The sequence below is a fragment of the Stenella coeruleoalba genome (assembly GCF_951394435.1).
Source record: "Stenella coeruleoalba genome assembly, chromosome: 20".
NCBI classification, from domain to species: domain Eukaryota; kingdom Metazoa; phylum Chordata; class Mammalia; order Artiodactyla; family Delphinidae; genus Stenella; species Stenella coeruleoalba.
The window spans coordinates 35,560,595-35,580,152 of record NC_137166.1 but is presented as its reverse complement, the minus strand read 5'-3'; the positions used below and the strand labels follow the sequence as shown (position 1 = coordinate 35,580,152).

Genomic DNA, 19,558 nt, shown 5'->3' with positions numbered 1-19,558 from the left:
CCCTGCCACACCTCATCTGCACGGGGAGCTGGACCAGAAGAAATCAGCAGCAGAAAGGAGAATGACCTGGACAGGGTGGTCACCTGAGGATGTGTCCTTCCCCACCTCCATCCCCCTGCACCAGCCTCAGAGAACCAGGCTCAGGGAAAAGGGAGAGAGTGTTTAAAAGAAAAGACTGGGTGCTTCCCAGCAGTGACCCTGCCCCCTTGCCCGACACACAGAGCAGCACAGCATGCCCACGCCAAACCTCTGAGCAGACGGAGGGTGGGGGGGCTGTGACCTGAGTACCTTCAAGATTGAAGTTTTAACTGGACTGAGCTAACCATTGACCAGAAGGGACATTAATCACAATTGCCACTGAAGGTTCCCCTGACTTACTGGGAAAGGGGCTTCATCAGAACAACTGGTAGAAATTATTAGAATAAAAATAAAAACTTTCCATGCTTAAACCCCTAAAGAGTTGAGATTCCTCCATTGGTGCAGTCATGACATCCTCGGGCATTGCTGCTCCATCCTGTTCTAAACCTCCTCAAAGGATTCTGGCTGGAAGCCCCTCTGACTACCCAGGCTGGGCCCTGTAGCACCCTCCTCTCTGTTTCCACTCCAACTAATTTTTCCCAGAGCTTAGTTAAAATATTCTTCCAAACACTTTGGTCTTTCTACCATGTCTCTAAAAAGCCTACAAATTCAACTGACAGCTTAAGTGACTTAGGAGTCATCTGCGGTCTTACATGTGTGGTTGGTTAGGTTGTGCAGAAACAGAATCACTGGCGGGGATTGAATTGGAATTTGACCTCGGACCTTTTTTTAGTGCTGTAGCATTTTTGTCTGTTCACAGAAGCAGTACAAGTAAGAAGCCCAAGCCCTCTGGAAACTCCATGAAAGGAACGAAAGGATTAAAAGAGGGGAGAGCCCATCAATGGCGTAGGGCTCAGCTCTCCTATAGGATCATTTTGGAAACCTTGGGGGAGAATCTGCAGGAAGACAAGGATTGAATCTGTTCAGTTGGTTGTGAGTTGATGAATGGCCCATGACCAGGACACTGGAAGGGTGGATGTGTGATGCAGGACTCTTGATAGATGATGTTCAGGTCACGCCAGTTAACGGGGCTAGCTGCTGACTGAATTAAAGACAGGCCGGGGTGCCAGGTACACACTGAGATTGTGGGTGGTGGGGAGAGAGAGACACAAACTTTAAAGTGTGTGTTAGGATTTTAAGGAGGGAAAGGATGGGGGTGGAAAAAGACCATCTATGTGGCAGAGAAGTCATAGATTCACCAAACTCCATCTTCTTTTCCTCCTATGGCCACAGCTGGACTACATTTCCCAGCCTCCTTTGCAGTTAGGTGTACCCATGTGACTGAACTCTGGCCAATGAGTGTGCAGAAATGATGAGTGCCTTCATTGGGGTCCTCCACCCACATCTCTCCTCTTACCTTCCAGTTAGACCAGAGGATCCTGGAAAGGTCCCCAAGGCCCTCAGGATGGAAAAGCCCCAGATGGAGAGAGGCCGTGTACCTGAGTGTGGAGCAGAATTCCCTACCCCTGCCCCATGGACCCCCATTCAGGTGTGGCTTGAGGAAGAATAAATACGTATTGTGTTAAGCCCCTAAAATTTGTAGTTGTTTGTTACCACAGTGAGCCTACTGTGATTGATACACACTAATTATATGTGATTATATGGTGTTTTAGAAGTTTGGAGCTGGAGGACTCCAGAGAAATGTATTAATCTAGTCCCGACATTTTAAAAAGAAGAAAACTGGTCCATCTACGAAGTGAGATGTAATGTCTTTAAAAATGACTCTTACAAGGAATATGTAATAACATGAAAAATGCTATTTAAAAATAAAACAAGACAAAAATGATTATAAATGCTTCAGAAATAGAAAAAAAGAAAAGACTGGAAGGAAATACACAAAAATATTAATAGGATTTGGGTTGGGGGCCCATGGGTGATTTTTTTTTTTTTTTTTTTCTGTTTTCTCCTATTTTCCTGAACTGAACACATTTTACTTTTAGGGAGAAACAAATAAAACACATAAAACCCTGTACTGAGGTTGTCATTGGATGAGCTCGAGTCTTTGGGGGCCTCGGACACTGGAGAGAAAGGCCTAGTGTGTGAGGGGCACCTCCTCCGTTCTACTGGCTCTCCGTCCACAGTCAGGCCGCGCCACCCAGACTTCCCTCCTCAGGGCCAGAGCAGCTGGCGTTTCTGGGCCTCCCGCTGGGGCTGACAGGGAGCAGAAGCCCTGGGGCAGGCCCTGCCCAGGACTGACTTGCTGACGCAGTCCTCCCTCTTGTTGTAGGCGTGGATGGTTCCCAGGCCCTGCATGAACGAGGCTACGTGGGAGAACCAGGGGGACCAGCTGACGCTCTCGACCTTCTTGAGCTCCTGGACTCCTCTGTGAAAAATGCTGCGGGGGCTTCCCTGGTGGTGCAGTGGTTGAGAGTCCGCCTGCCAATGCAGGGGGCGCGGGTTCATGCCGCGGTCCGAGAGGATCCCACATGCCGCGGAGCGGCTGGGCCCGTGAGCCATGGCCACTGAGCCTGCGCGTCCGGAGCCTGTGCTCCGCAATGGGAAAGGCCACAACAGTGAGAGGCCCACGTACAAAAAAAAAAAAAAAAAAATGTTTTGGGAAAACCAAGAGTGGCCCAGAGGGCCCCAAATGGGGTCTCCCAGTACTCCCCGCAGCTCACACAAATCCAACTGGGCACTCAAGACAAATTTAAGACAGACGGTGCTATCTAACCAGGGAGGAGGGGCTCGCCCGCCATTCTCCTCTTGGGGGGGCCCATCCCTGTGTGTGAGGGTGGGGTCTCAGAAATTTGAGCCACTCCTTCCTGTGGTCTCAGTTCTGAAGGCTTCTTGCAGCATGTGTCTCGCTGCACGAGCTGTGGCTCTCTTCTTTGAAGACTAGTGTTTTTCACACAGTGCAGCCCCTAAATACAAGCCAGCTACTTCTGGGTACCCGACCAAAGAAAAAGGGATCTGTTCCAATCGTGGAGGAAAATCTGGATCTGGTGTGTCAACTGCCAATATGCGATCTTCTAAAGACATTTTCTAAGGTAATTTTGAACAACATTTGAACATTGTCACCTCAGGAGCTGATTTTAAAACCAAATGCTCCACGGGATGTAACTCCCCCAGGGCCCCGGTGAGTGCGAGACCACTGCCCTCGGCACGCACATTGGCAGCTGGCCCGTGACAGCGAATCTGATCTGGACTGCAGACTCAGCTGACACTCACCCAGGGGAGAGGAAGGGAAACCTCATTCAGAGCTCAAGTGAGTTAGTTGGAAACATTGGGTAACTCAGTCTGGATCAGCCTGATCTGGCCTGTCTTGTAGCAAGAAGTAGGGGTGCAGGGCAGAGAAAAACTTTTTACTAAGTAAGTCAACAGCACAGAAGGGAGAACAGACAGGAACAATGGTCAGACAAACACACAGATTACAAAAACAAACACCAGCCCAAGGAATCCATTTTAAGAAGTGGCACCCAGGACCTGTTATGGTTTGTAAAGGACTTGCAGAAATTATTTGTATTTGGTCGCTGCAATAAACTCTTGATCTGGACACTGAGGCCCATGGGTCCTTTCTCAGAGTCACGAAGGAGGCAGTGGGAGACTGAAGCGAGAGCCCGGCTCCCCCAACTCCCAGGGCACATGTGCTAGTTCCCATGTCGACGCCAGCTTCAGCCAAGGATGTGGAGTCAGCCTCTCTGACCATGCATCCCTACACGCACACTCCCCACTGTCTGTGGCATCATCTGTGGACTTGATCCACAACCTTGAACCATCCAAAATCAAACCGGTAATCTTGATCACCCCCAACTGCGTCTCCTCCTGTATCACTCATATCTGTCTTCACAGCACTCCCCATCTTGGACTCATCCTTGGCCTCTCCCATCCCCCAACCCCAACGGACTATCTGCGAAATGTCTCCCGAATCCACCTCTTTTCTGTCCTGACTGCTGCTGCCTATGTCTCCGTTCTCACTCAGATTCTATACTGCAAGAGTCTCCAATCCTATAGCCTTGTCTCAATCCTTCTGTAGCTTCATCCACCCTCCACACTGTGCAATGGCCACAGCAATATTTCTAAAACTCAGCTCTGAGTGTGATGTTCCTGCTTACAGGTGGACGTGGGTCTACGATTTGTGGGCTGAATCCTTGCAATCTGGGCACCCTCTTCAAGACCCTCCGTGTCCAGACCAGGGCTGGGCACATTTAGGAATGTGATAAACATTTCGTTGAGTTTTATAGAAACTCAAAGTTTGTATAATATTGTGTCCCATTTCTAATTTACAAGACACTTATTGATCCTCTGAGAACCCTTGCAAAACAGGCGAGGCGCATGTTTCGATGATTACCATTTTAGAGATAAGGAGACTGAGGCCTGCAGTGTTCCTCTGACGTCTCCAAGGTCCTCCAGCTAGTTTGGCGGCAGAGCTGGGAGCCTGTTGCAAATTTCAACTGATTTCCAATCCTTAGCCCTCACGCAATACCCAGCAGGCTGCCTGCTGAGAACTCCAGCTCGCCCAGGGCGAGGCAGGGCCTGAGGAGCTGGGTTTCCTGGAAAGCTGGGACCGATGCTGCCCTCCTGCTTTCCCCCAGGGTGGGGGAAGGTGGGCACGGGGACCCCTCAGTGCCAAGCAGCCAAGGCCTTTCTCTCACCACATCAGTGGCCAGGTGGGGCTGTTTCTCAAAGCTCGGAGAGACTGGTCTCCTCTATCCTCCAGCAGCAGGAATGGCGAAGCCCAGCGGTTAAGAACATAGCAGCAGGTAGACAGCAACCACGGTCGCTCATTTCCTGGCCTGGGACCGGTGACTTAATCTCCCAGCCATATCCACCCCTCAGCGTTGCTCTGAGGCTCAAATGCCAGACGTATGCCGAGCACTTAGCACATCACCAAAAATCAACGTGCTCCACCATTCAGAGAAGACAGCAAGGACTCAGTACCACCGGATACTACCGGGTCACTGCACAGGGTTAACCAAATATGCATAGGTTTCGTGTGCTCCTTTTTAAATCATGCACTGACCTACCGTAAAAGAATGAAGAAGCCTACAGCCAGGCCGGCCAGGACTAAAAGGACAGCAGGAAACACAGCAGCCAGTATCACGAGGATAAACGGCACCATGAAAAACCGCTGCAGAAAGTTCTCGGCATGAAAAAGCAGCCTCACATCCAGCTCGTTCGTGTCCTCGGAGAAACGGTTCATTAGCCAGCCGGAGGGAGTCCTGTCAAAGAGACTCATCGGGCTCTCCAGGATCTGTGGGCGACGATGGAGGGTCAGGGGCTAGGTGCCTGTTTGGTGACCTCCACCCCTGCCCCGTCCGGCGCTCCCTGGGGCTGGGATCGCGAGCCAGGCCTGAGGTTTTTTCTGGGGGCCAACACAATGTGCCAGGCCGTCCTGGGAAAGCGAGAATGCGGCCCTTTCTCGCCACCACCGTGGATGAGAGTGACCGTGGAGGGGTTCAGCCTCCTTGGAGGAGGGAGGGATTTTTTGCCCAGGGCAATAAAAGGCCAAGTTCCCCTGTGTGTGTGTGGCGGGGTGGGATGGGGGGCACATCTGTGTGCTCCGGCCAGGGCCCTCCATGGCAACAGCGGAATGAAGGGGGGCCTGATGTCCTCAGAGCTCCTTGGAGCAGGAGATGCCCTCTGGGCCTGCACACGTCTGCTCCAGGGCAGTGTCCCAGGGAGACCTTCGTGACCACTCACACCTTCACCCCCAGCCCTGCCTGGGCCCATGACACACCCACAGCTCCCTGAAGTTTGCCTTTGCAGTTGATAATTAGATACTGGGAGACTCTTCCCAGATTCAACTATAAGCTCCGTGAGCATGTCCACCCCAGAGCTGAGCACAGTGTCTGGCACATCGCAGGTGATCAATAAACCCCACTGACTGATGTACTGATGCACATGCAGCCCCTGGGGCGGAAGATGGGGAGCCTGCACCTTGTCAAACACTCGGTCGTGCAGTGAGAAGGATGCCATCAGCGTGGTCTTGGTGAAAGTGAAGCCTTGGCTGATACCAAACACCAGCATGGACACCATGCTCCCTGCGTACGCCCACTGGTACACCCTCGGCCCGGTGTCCGCCTGCCCCGGGCCCACCTTGCACGTGCTCATGATGCTGTGAGGCCCACACGTCATCTTGGGAGGAAAACAAGAGGCACCAGGAATTGATCAACTGTCAAAAGAATGGGAATTTTTCAGAGAATCTTTCCAGGGAGAAGAAGCTAAAAAGGAGTGCATAATGGTTAAGAATGAGTCAGGTGGCAAAATCAAGTCAGCTCCCTGTGGGGACTCCTGAGCTTCGCATGGTCCTCCTGCTGGGCCGCTGGGCCCCCAAGGGCCCCTGGCTGACGAGGCTCAGCACAGTCAGGGAGAAAAGCAGAGCAGACAAACCAGACTTGTACAGGGCAGTCATCTCAGAAACCAACTGCACCTCAGGAGACCAGAGGTGATGCTGGGCCAGGAAAATCACAGAAGCAACAATATCTGGGTCCCATATGCTGGCCGAGCCACACTCAGGCAGCCCAAACAGGCCAGGGAATCAGAGACCTGGTGGCAGAAACCACCAGGCCTTCGGGGAGACTCAGGAGCTTCTCTGTGTGATGGGCCAGCGCCCCCCCAGGGCCCTCTGCCTTTCCTTTTCTCAGGGTGCACCTAGGAGGGTGCTGGTCCATGCCCTGGAGTCGGCGGTGGGAGGAGGGAGCCTGATGAACCAAGGGCTCTGGGAGGATTCAAGGAGACCACACTTGGCTCCATCTTGCACGAGGAGAACACGTGTTTTTGCCTGCATTTCTGGAGGGAGGCCATCTCCTCCTCCTGAAAAACTGGCAGTTTTGCTTTTCTCTGAGCCATGTGCTAAAAGTCAAGACTGCCTTTGGGGAGCGAACAAGCATCTTTCTTCTAAATGCCATTTTGCTTCTTACAGCAATAGCGGAAACGTAAACCAGAGGCTGATGGATGAACATCCGTAAAAGCAAAAGCATCCCTGGGGAGCCAACTGACCAAAGGACCATCTTGAAGAGGAGGTTTCGCTGCGCTGTGGGCTATGCCCACAGTGTCTGGTGGTGGCGCCAATGCGTGGGTCAGCCGTCATTGCTGCTGCCCAATTAGAATGGCACTGGCCTACTGGGGAGGCACCACGTGTAGGGAGAGGCTCCGCTCTGACTCACCCCTTGGGTTCTCCAAGGAAAGGGCTCTTCATGAGCAAGCAGGGATCTGGGGGGCATTCCAGAGATGGCTCTCTTTTTGCACAGAGAAGGCCACCCCTTGGCTTCTCCCCTTGGAACTGGTCTCAGGAAGCTATGCCAAACTCCAGGAGGGCAATTGCATCCTCTCCCCTGCGCATGTCTTCCCAGGACCTCCTCCCTTTGGTTGTCATAGCAACAGAACTGTACCAAAATGTAATCTTGGAGGATGGGCAGGCAACCCCACAGCATTTCCTGGGGCTCCAGGAAAGCTTTGAAACCATAGGCCAAAATCTGGGAGAGTTTCCAGCAAGCTTGAGGGAGAGCAGATTTATCCGTCCTTCCCAGGAGGGGCTTGGCCTAGATGAGAGCTTGGGTGGCAGAGAGAGGCCCCCCAATGGCCCTACAGCACATCCAGGGACCCCGTCTGACTTTTGAATGTCTTATTCCTGTAGGGGAGCAGAGCCAGGTAGAACTCTCTAACACCAGACAGTGTCCATGACAAGATGCCAATTTCTCTTCAGAGGCAAGAAGACAGAAATCTGTGTTAGGCTTCCCGAGCCCTTCCCAGACACTCCTCAGAGGTGCCTTACAACAGAGGTCGCAGAACTGACCCTATCCTGCATGTGCACAGCTCCAGCCACGCTGCATTGGCCTGGCACAAGCTTTTCAGCCAATCCTTTAACATTTGAACGTGGCACATACAAATTTGGATGCCCTGCTTGTCTTGAAAAACCAAAGGGGATTTCAGGAGTTGAGTTGTGTAGTGTAAGCAGCTGACCTCAGCCTCGTGGAGAGGGCTGTGGAAGGCTCATTGTATGGTGTTCAGACTCTCCATTAGCAACTGACTCAGCATTTCCCAAAGCCAAAAGGGAACTCAGCGGTGAGCCCTTGTTTAACCAGACACCCAGCCACACGTCGCTGAAGATGGAGCTGCCGATCATCACGAGGAAGAGAGACCACGGAGAGAGGAAGTACCCTGCAGGGGCGGATAGAGGGCCAGGGGTTACAGAGGCCAGGGGGCTGTCGGGGACTCCTCTTCCTTGGGTCCAACCCTGGTGGGAAAATCAAAGCCTGTAGGAAAATGGCCTCTACCCCGGGAACCACTTTCTAGGCTGATGTGACAAGTCTGAGTGTTAGGTCCCTGAACCCCCAATGGGAACATCTGTTCCACCTGGTTGGAACATGGGTCGAAATTGTCAACATATTAAAAAAAAAAAAACACACCGCTATTCACTTTAATAGATATGACTCAGTATTTTAAAACAAACAAAATCCCAGTCTTGCTGAGGGGAGACAAGGAATGAAACGCTCAGGGATGTTTTGCTCATGGAGATGACTCTTGCACTGAAGGCAGGCAGCGAGTGGGCGGCTGCTGTCCTCAGCGATTAGAGAGCGAGGTTACACAAGAACCACGGCTGGGTCACGCTGCTGCTCACTCAGTTTCAATAAAGAGAGTCTGGCAGCTTTAATGGAGATAAAGGATGATTCCATTTAAAAGGCTGTTTTATCAGACTTTAGATTTTTAGGAGGAAAGAATAAAAGCACTGATAAATGACCCTAGCATAAAGAGAGTCATTGTTAAAGAAACCATAAAACATGAACCCAACAGTTTAAGAAAGAATTTTTTAATGCAAATTAAATCAAGAAACCCGTTGTTTTCTACCGAACCTCCAGAAGCCTTAATGTACGTGTCATAAGTTTTCCAGGTCACGGTTCCTCCCCGGGGGGACTCAGTCTGGATGAGCTGGTGCAGAGGAACGGTGGGGACAAACACAAGTCCTGCGGCGCTCCCGGCAGGGCAGGCCCCCTCCCGCCCACTCCCGACCACCACTAGGGCCAACTGCCATCCTTTCTTCCACTAGCCCTATGCTTTGAAATTTCCAACATACTTTTGCTCATTTTGTTTTATTTGGTCCTCATTACAGCCCTGTGAGGCAGGTGATTTTCAGTGTTTTGAGAAATATATTTATTAAGCACCTACTACGTGCTCAGCCCTGGGGAGACAGGGGTTGTCTTGATCTAGTTCTGCAGAAGCAGATCCTAAGAAGAGGATGTGAATGCATGCAGTTTACTCCAGAGCTAAAGGGTACAGGGAAAGGAAGGCAACAATAAAAGGTGTCTCATCAAGGCAGCAGCACCCGTGGGCGATGGGAGCTTAACCCAGCACAGAGAAATCTCAGGCTGGGACAGAACTACAACTCAGAGGTCTTTCTCGTGATCAGCGGGATCTGGGATGTTTCTACACAAACTCCCGTTGGCTGTTGGGTGAGGGCTCTCCCCAGGGGCTAATTCCCCAGTACTTCTACCTTGACCTGCAGCTGGCAGCTACGAGAGAGCCCCAGGCAAAGGGATGCAGGTATGGCAGCTGGGTGTTGGGTTGTGTGCGCAGAAGTGCTAAGGGCACCCACACCATCTACTACAGGGCCAACAAGAAGGCATCTACCATGGAGCTCACACCATGAGAAGAAACCTGGGGCATCCTCCCAGGTGGATTCCTGATTCCCTCCACGTGGCTGTCCCAAGTCCTCTCCGTTTCCCAAAGGGTGAGGGCAAATGACTGTCAAGCTCTCGTTGAAACAGCTTTCAGAGGTGCAGGGAGGCTGCCTAAGAGCTCCCAGAAGCCAGGGTTGAATGCACGTCTCTTCCCTCTGCTACACAGAGGAGCATGAAAATGTCCACTCCAAAGCAGCATGCTGTAGTTATACCTGGCTCTTGTAAACAGAGATAAATAGAGCCAGACAAGGGGGCCCCCCTTCGCAGGGCTCTCTGCATCCTGTGCTGGCAAGGAAAACTGTCCCATCTCAAAGGCGCCTCCACGAATAGAGCTGCCATTATCCTCTCTGCCTGGGAACCCTCGCGCTTCTTTGAAATGTTCAGCCTGACTTTCACTCATTGTGTCTCCCTCTGGGGCTGCAGCATGAGGGGGTCACCTCGATGGGTCGGCAGAGCCTAACGAATGGCACCCTAGAGTGTAAAAGGAACTGTCAGATCCCCTTGCAGCCCCCGCCCAGTCAGCCGTGCTGCTGATGCTCTGCTCACCTTCGCTGCCCTTGGAAAATGCCCTCGTGCCAGCCCAGTGGGCTGTCACCTTCAACCCTTCCCTTCCTATAGCTCTCAGAGCATTTAATTTCACACTTCCCCTTTCCTCTCCAGAGAAGGGGCATGAGGAGGAGAAGAGGGGCAGGATTTACTCTCCCCACAGGACCCCAAATCCTGAGCAGCCTGGAGCTTCCCTGGGAAAGCGTGGAAGAGACTACAGGCCCCCCCACTTCAGCCTTGGCCGCCTCCAGAGTGATAAAAATACATTGTCTTTCCAAATGGGCACGCATTTGTCACAAGCACCATTAATGGTGCCAACTTTCATCGATAAGAAGACTCACATTTTTTCCCTGCATTTTAGCATCTCTGAAATCAGGATGTGTCCCATTCGGTAGTATGCCACATCATCTAATTGGCAGAGACTTTTCTTAGTGCTACATAAGATGATGGTCCTCTCAAAATGGATGGCATCTTAAATCTGATCAAATATGCTAAGGGTTTTTTTCAGCTACACATTTCTGAGGGACCTTGCTGTGGGCACTTTGAGCTAGGGGTATTTTGATCTCCGCCCTCTCAGTGCCCAGTGAGGGGCAGGGCACAGAGTAGGTGCTCAACAAATGTTGACTGGATAAAGGGATGGAAGGCAACAGAGTCTAAGGAGGAGAGACAGCTCTCCAAGTTTATCTCCCACATCTCTCCTCTCTGCCTTCCTGGAATTGCCTGATGCCCTCGAGCCCAAGTCCTCCCCTTTCCCCTCCTCGTCACCAGAGTGTCCCTGGCAAACTCCTACATATGCTTAAAGGACCAGCCCAAAGTTCACCTCCTCTGTGAAGCCCTCCCTGACTTCTCACTCCCACCCCAGCTCCCCATTACTCTTATCACAGTTTCCCATGATTATCCTCTTGCAGGTGGCTCCCACCAGACCAAAAGATTCCGAGGACAGGGGCATATTTTCTTCCTCTCTCCAGCCTAGCTTAGTGCCTGGCACATAGTAGAACGTTGAGTCCTTTTGTGGAAAGAATGAATAAACTTATCCCACCTCAGTCTCTTCACGGTTGCACAATTCTTTCTCAATGCTCCCCAAAAAGACTGGGAAACATCTCCTGTGTGCACTTTTGCGTGTAATTAATCTCTGTGCATTGCTTTGATCTTTCCAACTAATCATCATCATCATCATAACAACAACCACTGAGGGTTACTATATGCTGGCACTGTGTTATTCATTCTATGTACAGTTTCTAATGTGATCTTTGCAAGAACCTATGAAGTTGGTACTCTTATTTCCCCCATTTTATGGATTAAGGAACTAAGGTTCCGAGTGGCCAAGTACCTTGCTTCAAAGTCATAAAACTAGTAAGTGGTTGAGCCAGAATTTGGACTCAGGCAGTTGAGCCCCAAGGCTCACACTATAGTAAACCACATAATTCTAGCTGCCCCAAAGGACATACAGTGTGCCTACATTCCTCTGTCCCAAATGGTAGGTGCTCAACAAATAGTTAAGAGTATGTAACTGAGGGAATGAAAGGTAAATACCTTTTATGTCTACAAACTCTGATTCTGTTTCAGGTTCTTTTCCATCATGTTTCTCATCTCTGGAGCCAAAACTAAGGTGAGAAATAAGGAGAGATCTGTGTCCACTCGTGAGCCATGGGTGATAAGAGAGGCGTGATTGGAACTCTGATTGTACCAGTTTCTTCATCTCTCTCAGCAGGGCTCTCCTTAAGGGCTTCCACCACTGCTGCATCCTAAATGTGCTCAGGATCCTGGAGACAAAATGAAATTCCTCTGAAAATGAAATGAAAGAACTTCTCCAGGCCAGAAATCATGAGGGAAGGCACCCAATCTTTTGCACCCAAGGCCGAAGAGTTTTACCTTGAATTTCAACCCTCAGAGGTTGTGAATCAGTTTTGCATAGAGTCCTCTCTCCTCCATTAACTGTTCCCTTTTCACAGATCTCTCCATCTTCCAACAAGATGACTTCGTCACGACACTCCAGGAACTGCAGAGATATTAAAGCAATCTGCAACGAGCTTCTGCCTTGGAAGAGAGAGAAGAGAGCCGTGCCAGACTCCCATTCAGCAGCGTCCCAGGCTCATCTGGTCCAGGGGTTCTCAACCTTGGCACCACCGACATCGAGGGCCATATAATTCTTTGTTGGGGGGTGGGGTGGGGTGGGGACTGACCTGTGCATTGTGGGATATTTAGCAGCCTCCCTGGCTTCTACCCACCAGATGTCAGGAGCACCTCCTCCCCAAGGTGTGACAAGCAAAAGCGTTTCCAGACATTGCCCAGTGCCGGCTAGGAGGCAAAATGACCCCCAGTTGAGAAGCACTGATTTAGTGCCCACAGGTCTCACGAGTATAAAAGAGGCCTTTGGTTGCCACTGTGAAGCATACTGAGCCTTCCTTTGTTATTGCTTCCTACGTGAGCTGCTGTGCTGAGAAATCTCATCATGGAGACTTGAGAGTATGAAATTGACAAAGTCCCTGCAGCCAAGGTTTGGTGGAGAGGGGAAATATGACCTCAGAGATGGCTTCCCTCTGTTGTAACATTACAAGCCCACCTCATCATCCTCATCTAGGCTACAGGTGATGTAGCCTACCGTGCAGTCTCCGGCCTCCAGGCCACACTACCTGGCCTGAGGAGTTTACACCAGCTTTATCTGTACAATAAAAATATAGCCGCATTTCATGAGAGCATCCTACATTTTGCCCAAAGCACTTCTGTTTTTCTAATTTGAGTTCCCTTCATTTCCATATCATGCCTGAAATCAAAGAGTTGCTAAGAGGAGTTTCCTTTCATTTTGGAATGAGACCAAGCTCTCCCCATAGGATCAGCCCATCTAGGGGCAGGAAGACCCTCTTAGAGGTGGACAAGATGCTGTGAGATCTAAGATGGTTCGGCCAAAACGTGGCCTTGAAATACAGGTCTTTCCCCTGTGCTTTGGGGTTCACCCAAGGTCAAATCTACCTTTGATGCTCTCGATTGAAACCCTGAAAGAAGTAGCTGCATTTGGTCATTGTGCATCTGATTGGGTTTGGGGGGAAGAGGGTGGTGCCCCAAAGGCCAAATGACAGCAATTTCGCTTGGCTTTGGACAGCTCTAGCCTTTCTGCGTCCTTTGTACTAACTGCCCTGTCCACTTTCCCAGACAGCCCAAGGAGGGACAGTCTGGCTTTTAATGTCCAGTTGAGACACTTTCCGACAGAGCCACTTTCCTGAAAATCACCTCTCACCTTTGCACAGCATCTTCTAACTTTCAAAGGCCGATCTCGTCTCCTATCTCTCAGTCTCCCACAACCCAGTGAAGAAAGCAGGCAGCATTATCATCAGCCCACTTCTCAGATGTGGAAGCTGAGGCACAGATGTAAGGGCACACATTCCAGCCCCTGAAGTTCCTGGTGCAGCCCCTCTGGCCAGCAAGCTCCCAGTTCTCTCCAGTGAGACTAGGTGTGATCTGAGCAGCTTTGTTCTGCAAACTCACGAAATCTGGCCCTGGGTTGGATTTCAGTGGCAGGCCAGCGGCCTCATTTCATTTGTTTCCTCAAGTAATAGAAGGGCAATCGTCCAGCCTGAGCACTGGGAAGCATACAGATTGCCTGCGGGCCCCAGAGTAAAAGCAGCCCGAGAAATGTTCTGGAAAAGCCCACAGGCTCCAGGTCCGGGCTCTGAGCGCCTCCTCCCCAACAATTGATGGCCAGACTGAGACTCCAGTGCCATCTGGTGGCTACCTGTATTTTTCAACACACAAAAAGTAAGATGAAATGACCTTGGTGAAAAATAGAGTCTCTGAGGCCTCCTGGGTTCTTGCCTGAGTTCATACCGCTGGTGAGTGAGGTTCAGAGACTGGGCCAGGGCCAAGGTCACATTCTCCCCCCTTGAGGACTCCTGCAAAGACAGCTCTGACCCACATCCGTCAGGTGCCGGGAGTCTCCCTGTGCACCCCCAGGACTCCAGGAGGACAGCCCTCCCTGCTACACATGGTCTCCAGGGACTGGACCCTTGCACTGCAGAGCTGTGGTCACCATATTTAGCACCCTAGATGGGCGAGAGCCCGTTCCCAGTCACCTCATGGGGGCCCAGAAGAAATCCAACCTTCTCCTCACCCTGGTCCCTGCCCAGCAGAGGAACGAGGAGGTCTTGTCTGCACCAGCCCAGCTGGATGCTTCCTGGAGGTGACAGATGCCACTCAGAGGAAACCTGAGCAATCCCCACACGCAAAATTCAGATGCTTGGAGCTTATTCTGAGGTCTCTAGCTCTCAGCAAACAGAGGTAGAGGCTGGGGGCAAAGCCACAGGTATAGGAAGGCCTGGTTTTCCTGGGTCTTGAAGAAACTTTTTCCTCTTTGGCCAGCCCTTCTGGCCACTGACAGAGGAGGCTAAAGATGCTGGCTACAGCATCCTGTAGCCATGGCAACTTCATTTGCTGCCAGCTCCCATCCCAGCTTGACTTACCTTTGCAAAGGCTGAGAGTCCTGCCTCTTACCCCTAGTTTAACGTTTCCCCACAGGTGGCGGGAGAGTCAGAAGACAGGACTTCTGCTGCCTCTGTTCCAATTGACCTCTCATTACAGGCCAGTCCTGTGGGCTCTCTCCTCCTGCAGGGGACGCACACGCATGTGCGTGCACACGCATGTGCACGCACACGTACACACACACACAGAGCACATCTCTGGGGAGTCACTGTAGGACAGGGGTAACCTGGCTTATCTCAGGGTAGAGAGGGGTCCTGGATTCCCACCAGGCATCCAGAACGCTTTACATGGGGCTGACACTGTAAGAACTGTCCCCACCCTGCCGAATTCCCAAAGTCATTCAGGGTATTCAGTCAGTCCCTTTCCTGGGCAATATTCATGTTCCTAAGCCTGAGAGCGTGGCTCTGGGCAGGGAGAAGCTTCTTGCCTTAGTTCTGAAGTCCTCGTCTCCAGCCTTTTTCCCCTGGGGAGTGATGCCAGGGGTAGCTGGGCCTCTCATCAAGGGATCTGTCATCCCCTGCCACCTCAGGCCTGCCCAGCCCTTGCGGGAGGAAAGGTTGGTCTAAATGTTCCTACCCGACTTCCCATCTCCCCACCGTCAGTGGTCCAGAGCTGGAGAAGGTGCCCCATGTCCACCCCATAGGTAGGGGTCAGTGGTCCAGAGCTGGAGAATCTCCCTCTGATGGAGGAAAGGTCTTGGCCCCACTGAGCCCAAAGGTAGGGCAACGGAAGCCATGCACAGAGAGGAGCAGGCAGGGCCAGGTGCGAGCCAGGATGGCCGGGAACGGTCACGGTGTCTCCTGTGCACCTCTCCCCTTCCCTGACCTGGTCCAGGTGAGGACAACAGGTTTAGGCAGAAGAAGAGACTCTGTGAGCATCAAGTGCCGCACCCGTTTCATGACCTCATGGGTCCTGCTGGTCCCAGTCACCTGCAGCTGGTGGGTCACCAGGATGACGGTCTTCCCCTGAGCACCTTCTCAATGCACTCCTCAAAGATGTGCTTCCCCACGTGGGCGTCCACGGCCGACAGCAGGTCATCCAGCAGGTAGATCTCATGGTTCAAGTAGACGGCTCAGGCCAGGCTGATCCTCTGCCTCTGCCCCCCAGAGAGGTTGAGGCCCTGCTCCCCGATCTGCAGACAAGGGCAATGCTACTTACTTACTGTCCACCACCAGACTCCATTCCCCACCCTGCAGTCCTTGGGGACCAGGAACTTCCTGAAGCTTCTCTAGATTCTTCTGCAGACTGCTCATCACCCCTTTACAGGAACCCCCTGGCCACACCAGTTACCCTGGAAAGCTCCACTTCTGCAGGAAGCCTGGTGGGCAGTGGCAAACAGGGAAAATTTCCTTCCAGTGTTGAGTGAGGGGTACCTGGCTCACAACAGCCCCATCCCAGTGCAATCCTGTAGGGAGGGGCTCCATCTTGACCACTAACACCAAAGGGCATTGTTGAGCAGGAAGCTCTGGGCAAGTGGACAAGGGAACAGGAAGGAAAACTGTCTGGGAGAAGAGGGACAAGGGGTCTCTCTTTGTTTACCTGTGGATCAATTCCCCACCCCCACTAGGCAAGTCTAAGCTCCATGAAGATAACAGACATGTCAGCCTTTTGCGTCATTACATCCCTAAGGCCTGGCACCACACCACACAAAGTGAGCCTCCAGGAGTTCAGCCAGCTGTTGTGCTGAGCACTGGGGCTGGACACATGAAGTGGGACCAGAAAATTCCCCTGTCTACTGGGAACTAGCATCTTAGCGGTGTGGGGGGGGGGGCGGGGGCAGTTGCTAGTTATACACATAATAATGGCATAAAGAAGAATTTAACAAGTGCCAACTGAGAAGCATAAACTAAGTACTTTGGGGCAAATTACTTTAGACTCTGGGTCTGGGGAAAGTCTTCCTCAAGGGTGTGGATTTGGGGAGGGAACTTGAAGGGTGGCAACTGGCAGAAGCAGAGGTCTAGAGCCTGGAAGGTGAGCGCACACCTAGGCAGGCAGGTAGGGGTGGGTGGAAGCAAACGCTGGCAGGAAGGCCAGGGATGCAGTGGCTGTGACGGCCATTTCTTTGATGCAGGTACACGGAGGTACCAGCAGAGAATGACAATGTGCTCTGAACTGGGCTTTCTTCAGGATGCCTCATTCTTTGGGCTCCTGGGCAGAGTGGGAAGACTGTGCAGAGGGTACACTGGGATGGGAAGACAGAAGGTGGCCCAGTGACTCCCCTGGGTCACCTGAGTTGGCAGGCTCAGCCAGGACCCAGCCAGCCCTTTAAACAAAACCCCGGGGGGCAATGTTTGGAGATGACCCTTATACTCCTGGGCGGGGAGGGCCAGTGAGGCAGGAAGGGGCCCTTGGGCCTCCAGCCACAATGCTGTACCCTTGACCTCTGTCTTAGGATGACAGAGCTGGCCCAGGAGGTGAGGAAGCACCTTTCACCAGAAACCTTCCCTGAGATGACAGGCAAATTGGAAGTGACCCCAAGAGTGACCAGGCTGAGCCCAGCACAAGTGGAGCTGGTGTCACATCCATTGTGGTATCTCCCAAGAAAGGACCCAGGTGGAGAATGCAGAATGGTAGAACCTGACTTTCCCCACATTTCCTGGGATCTTTCTGTCCTCTGGGGCACACGGATATGAAGGAGCTGCTGCCTGCAAGAGCTTCAGCCCATAGGACCTGGCGGTTGATCTGCCATGAGCCGCTGTGGGGCTGAGCTCTGGGTTTGACTCACCTCAGTCAAGTCTCCGTAAGGTGGGGTGCTCAGGTCCACCTGAAGGGCACAGACACGAACCGTGTGCTGATACCTGTGGGAGGAAAGCTAGAAGTCAGCATGGTGAGAAAGACCCCACGTCCATGCAGCCCTAGGTTGCTCCAAAGGTGCGCTGGTGCCATGGGCAGGCGAGGAGGTGATTGCTTGGTCTTTGATGTCCAAGGGCAGCTTCCCCTTGACCTCTGCCCCGCTTACCTGATGCAGAGTTGACTTGGGAGGGCCCCTCTGCTCACAGGCTTCCCACCATTCGAGAAAGATGAAATCAGTGCACAGGAAACACCTGAAGGGAAAATTGCTCGTGGGATTCAGAGCAGGGAGTCACCAATGAGGGCTGAGGTCGCTGGAGGAGGCCTCCCAGAGGCCGCAGGACCACTAGTAGACGAGGAGAAGCGTGTGGGCGGTGCCAGCTTAGAATGAGCAGGCAGGTCACAGGTAGCTACCCAGCAGGTGGCGCACTACGTCCTGGCAGCTCTTGACGCCCTGAGCATTGCGCCCATGTGTCAACTTCAGGGCTGGTGTGCCTGGTGGTTAAGCCAGCAGCTTTGGAATCAGAACAACCTGGGCTTGAATCCATCTGGGTAACCTTGAACAAATGACTGTACCTCCCTGATCCTCACTCTCTACTCTACACAATAGGCTACTAACTCTCACTGGGTTGTGAGAAGTGGGAACACACGTATCAAGCCAAGAGCATGCTGTCGTGCGCAAGTTTTCAATCAGCGGTAGTTATAATGAATGTTATCACCTTGCCAATCTTTGACTGTGAGATTCAGACTGCTCAGCGCATCTTCATCTTCTTGCCAGCTCCACCCCCATCTTAAACTTCCTCCCACCCTCCTGCTTCCTGTGGTCCTGAGAGTCCCAATATCCACCCCAGGAGGAGAACCCCTGCTAGAGATGCCACATAGGAAGGTGCTCAGTCCATCCTTCAAGCCCAATTCAAGCGCCACCCTCTCTTCCCTCTTGTGATCTCCGCTGCCTCTGAACAGTCCACCACAGTCTCCTGCCCTTGGCACGTTCCTCCTTGGCCCATTATGCATCTCCTACAACCCTTTACAGACTTGAGCACCTCAAGGGCAAAGTTACACCTGAGCCACCCTGCTGGCCCACATGGTCCTGCATAGTCCTGTGTCTTGCAGGTATTTGGTAAATATTTGCTCTCTGGTGTCCTAATAATAAAAGACAGGAATCCCTCCCTCTAGTCTGCTTCTGGCAAAAGAGAAGCCATTCCAGGCGGGGCTGGGAGGAGGCACAGGCAAAGGCAGTCCAGGAGATGCTGAGCAGAACAGTTCGGCGGGTGCCAAGGACTCCCTGACTGAGCCTCTTGATGACAGGATGTCATGGCCAGGAAAAAGGAGGGGAAGTAACAGATCTCTTGCTGAGAACCCACATGCTGGCCGATGGCGTCAGTAAGGATAGAGTTTGTGGGTTCAGGCAATAAGATGTGAAAGTCCAGACCACAGTTAAAGAGCTGACAGCCAGATTTGTAAAACCAACCCCATTTGTCTTTCCTTCAGCATCGTGGCACTTGAGGGGGCTGTCAGGCAGTTCCAGTGGGAACAAATGATGCTGGCCTGCAGTTCCTCTGACATTTAATAGCTTTGACCTTTGGCAGGTCAGCTCTCCTCTCTGGGCCTCAACCTCTTCATCTGTAAAATGGGGATACGATGCCAGGACCTCCCTTAAATGGGTGATTATGGGGCTTTAACGAGAGAATGTACATGGCAGCACACCAAACTCGGCAAAGAACCTTAGGAAGCTATTGCCAGAGCTTAAATATAATGGTCCAAAGTGAATTCAAAAATTATGACTTGAACTTTGTTTTCATTCCATTAGGTCGTTTTGGGGACATCAGCAGTGATATATCCTGAAAACTGGTGTCAATTAATAGTTTCAGGGCTGACTAATTGCATACCTGCTGCACTCAATTTCAAGGAAAGTTCTTGTTACTTGGCCTAAAGCAAACTTGCCAGATTCCTCTTCCTCCAGTCAGACACCATATGCACTGTTACAGAGAACCTCAGAACATATGCTACTCTGCACTGGGATTGAGTGGCGATTCCGTACGTTTCTGAGAGCG

General features: G+C 51.9%; 1 pseudogene across 1 annotated transcript in view; it reads right to left on the bottom strand.

Annotated features, from left to right (window-relative positions):
• LOC307178433 (ATP-binding cassette sub-family C member 12-like) overlaps positions 1–19,558 on the bottom strand; it is a 154,783-nt pseudogene that overhangs the window by 13,765 nt on the left and 121,460 nt on the right. The window contains exons 13-21 of the transcript in view: positions 15,644–15,783; positions 12,114–12,240; positions 11,929–12,004; positions 11,775–11,845; positions 8,871–8,981; positions 8,117–8,178; positions 5,956–6,153; positions 5,043–5,269; positions 2,276–2,797 (exon numbers count right to left, since the gene is read on the bottom strand). The product of the transcript in view is annotated as an ATP-binding cassette sub-family C member 12-like (transcript). The remainder of the gene's footprint in view (positions 1–2,275; positions 2,798–5,042; positions 5,270–5,955; positions 6,154–8,116; positions 8,179–8,870; positions 8,982–11,774; positions 11,846–11,928; positions 12,005–12,113; positions 12,241–15,643; positions 15,784–19,558) is intronic.